This window comes from Alexandromys fortis, unplaced genomic scaffold, assembly GCF_014885135.2.
Source record: "Alexandromys fortis isolate MF-2015 unplaced genomic scaffold, M_Fortis_MF-2015_v1.1 scaffold_860, whole genome shotgun sequence".
Taxonomy (NCBI): domain Eukaryota; kingdom Metazoa; phylum Chordata; class Mammalia; order Rodentia; family Cricetidae; genus Alexandromys; species Alexandromys fortis.
In genome coordinates, this window is record NW_026068742.1 from 11,947 (window position 1) to 15,317 (window position 3,371).

Consider the following 3,371-nt stretch of genomic DNA (forward strand, 5'->3'; position numbering starts at 1 on the left):
AATCAGGCACAAGGAACAGAATGTTTTTCAAACCATATTCTGTGGTTGTGTTGTGTGTGTACATGGTCTATCTGTGCTACATCAGGTTCTAATGGAGTCTACTGTTTCCTTGTGACAGTGAAATAAGTAAGTAGAGTGAAACCCGAACTTCAAAGGTTCCATTTTTATTTACTAGGCGTCCTTATTTACCTATCCCCACATCCTTCATATATAGCTCTTTGTTACTCATGTTTAAGTAAAAAGATGGTTCCTAACAGTAGGTCGTCATGGGAATAATGAAAATCTCAGTATTTGCTTTTCATATCAGAATATATGAGTCCAGAGCGGTGGTGGCCCGATGGCGCAGGCAGCGGCACCCAGGGCGGTGGGCGGCGCCAAGGGCGGGCTGAGCGCAGGGAGCTGTGCGGGCCGGGGGCCTGGGCAATGGGGGCGGAGGAAAAGCCTGCCAGCCAGTAGCTGGGCTGGTGCCTGTGTCCCGCCTCCCCAAGGCCAAGCTGGTGGATGGGTCGCCTTTCCACATCTGCTTCCTGACCTTGTCATCCTCTGCTTCAAAGGACACGTTGGCTCTGCTCCCTCTCAGGTCTCTGGGCTGCCCAGGCCTAAACAGCAACTCCCAGAGAAGTTTTGGCACATGGGGCCTGTAGGCTGCTCTGTCACCAATGAACCCTATGAAACCTGCCCTGCCCCCTGCACCACACGGTGATGGTTCATTTGCATATGAGTCTGTGCCTTGGCAACAAAGCACAGCCAGCAGGGTGATTGTCTGTGGTTACTACTGTGTGGGGAGTTGGCAAAGCAACTCAAAGCCAGGTTTTGGAGAACCCCATGGGCTCTGCAGGAAGCCCCCCCTGGTGGCTCCATGATCCCTGGTGTGGCAGGTGGCAGCTCTGCCTTGACCTTCCCTGCAGTGCCTGGAACGGAAGGCGTTTGCTGAAGGTGGTGTTAGCAAGGGCTATGTCCAGCAAGGCGTGTATGGCCGCGGGGATTACCCTGGGGGATCCAGCTTCACCCACTGGGTATGCAGGTGGCCCTGGAGGCCTGGCCCCACCCCTCACATGCTGCACGGCCCTCCACAGACTTCACACAAGCAGCAGCTGCAGCTGCTATGGCTGCTGCCGCAGCCACCGCCACAGCCACGGCCATGTCCACTGCAGGAGAAACAGAGCCAGGAGCTAAGCCAATATGGAGCGATGGGAACTGGACAGTCTTTTAACAGCCAGTTTTTGCAGCATGGTGGTCCCTGAGGACCCGGTGTACCTTCTGGCATGAACCCTTCTGGCATGGGAGGAATGATGGGCCCCTCTGGCCTCTCCTCCATGGCCATGAACCCTGCCCGGGCAGCAGGCATGACACCCTTGTATTCAGGACAGCGACTGCTTCAACATGGGTGCCCTGGGCCTCCTCAGGCCCAGCCATTGCCCCGACAGGCCGTCAAGAGAGCCTATTCAGAGGTGTACCCCTGGCAGCAGTATCTACAAGGAGGCCAGCACTGCCCAGTATGCTCCTGGTCCTGGGCAACCCCCTGGCCCTGCCTCCTCTTACCCCGGACACGGGCTACCCCTGCAGCAGGGCATGGCCCCTTCCCTGTCTGCACCTGGCTCCACAGCACTGCACTACAAGCCCACAGAGCAGTTCAATGGGCAGGGCGCCAGCTTCAATGGGGGCAGCATCAGCTACAGTCACCCTGGCTTGAGTGGGCCTTCCTGTTCCATCCCTGGTTACCCCAGCTCCCCACTGCCGGGGAATCCCACACCACCCATGACGCCCAGCAGCAATGTTCCCTACATGTCCCCAAGCCAGGAAGTCAAGTCTCCTTTCCTGCCTGACCTCAAGCCAGGCCTCAGGTCTTTGCATCCGTCACCCTCTGGAAGTGGTCCTTGTGATGAGTTGCGCCTGACCTTCCCAGTTAGAGATGGGGTGGTCCTGGAACCCTTCCGCCTCCAGCACAACCTAGCTGTGAGCAACCATGTCTTCCAGCTCTGAGACTCTGTCTACAAGACCCTGATGCTGAGGCCTGACCTGGAGCTGCAGTTCAAGTGCTACCACCATGAGGACCGACAGATGAACACCAACTGGCCAGCGTCTATGCAGGTCAGCGTCAGCGCCACACCCCTCAGCATCGAGCCTGGAGACAAGACTTCGCACAAGCCCCTCTACCGGAAGCATGTGTGCCAGCCAGGCCGCAACATGATCCAGATCACTGTTACTACCTGCTGCTGCTCTCGCCTCTTCGTGCTGCAACTGGTGCACTGTCTGTCTGTCCGCTCTGTGCTGCAGGGCCTCCTCAAGAAGCGCCTCCTGCCAGCTGAGCACTGCATCACCAAGATAAAGCGGAACTTCAGTAGCGGCACCATCCCTGGCACCCCTGGGCCCAATGGAGAGGATGGGGTGGAGCAGATGGCTATTAAGGTGTCCCTGAAGTGCCCCATCACCTTCCGCTCTGATAATCTGTAATAGAGGAACTGGGTTCAGCACAAAATTGTGTCCTAGATTTCTGGCTGACCAGCTTGCAAGCACCGAATGCAATCATGGTTATCTGGAATATCAAGATTATGGATGTAGGCTTAGTTCAGTTTCCAGTGGTCTTTTGTTACATTCAGCTTCTGGTTTTGCATTTTAGAAATTATTTAGATATAAGAAATTATCTCAAATATTTTTAAGTATACAAAGCAACAGTCAGTTTCATGATACAGTAATGCCTTGATTAGTTTAATTATAGCTCATGAATGTAGGAATATAATCAGTTAAATTAAAAACATTAACAGTTTCTTCAGATTTCTTGTCAACACTTAGTAGAAATTTAAGTCAAATTTGATTCTCAGAAATGCTTGTAGCATATTAGAGACCTTGTAATAAAACAGTAGTACCCTCTAGACAGGACAAGACTACTGTACTCATGAACTCCAAAGTCAAGCCAGTCAACACTCAAGCATGGAAGAGAAAGGTGCTCACAGGCCCCCACGCATTACTGAGAAACTGGTGGCAGTTGATGGCTTTTGGAGGAGAAAGGGTCAGTTTAATTTAGGGTGTGAATGCCAGGTAGTTTGAGCAAACTTAGTGATGGCCCTTACACATGAGCATATGGTTGTTGAAATAATCAGAATAACTAAAGGATACAACAGTTTTATTTTTAATTATTATAAGGGGGAAATTCACAAAACAGGAAATGAGAAATCTAAGCAAAGAAGTGTCCTGCCACTGAAATCTCAAGGTCCAAATCAGGAGCAGAAGGAGAGCGAACATGAGCAAGGAACTCAGGACCGCGAGGGGTGCACCCACACACTGAGACAATGGAGATGCTCTATCGGGAACTCACCAAGGCCAGCTGACCTGGGTCTGAAAAAGCCTGGGTTAAAACCGGTCTCACTGAA

At 52.4% G+C, this 3,371-nt stretch overlaps 1 pseudogene; it reads left to right on the forward strand.

Moving 5' to 3' along the window:
- Positions 1-337: 337 nt before the first annotated feature.
- Positions 338-2,454, forward strand: LOC126496031 (zinc finger MIZ domain-containing protein 2-like; annotated as a pseudogene).
- Positions 2,455-3,371: the final 917 nt, after the last annotated feature.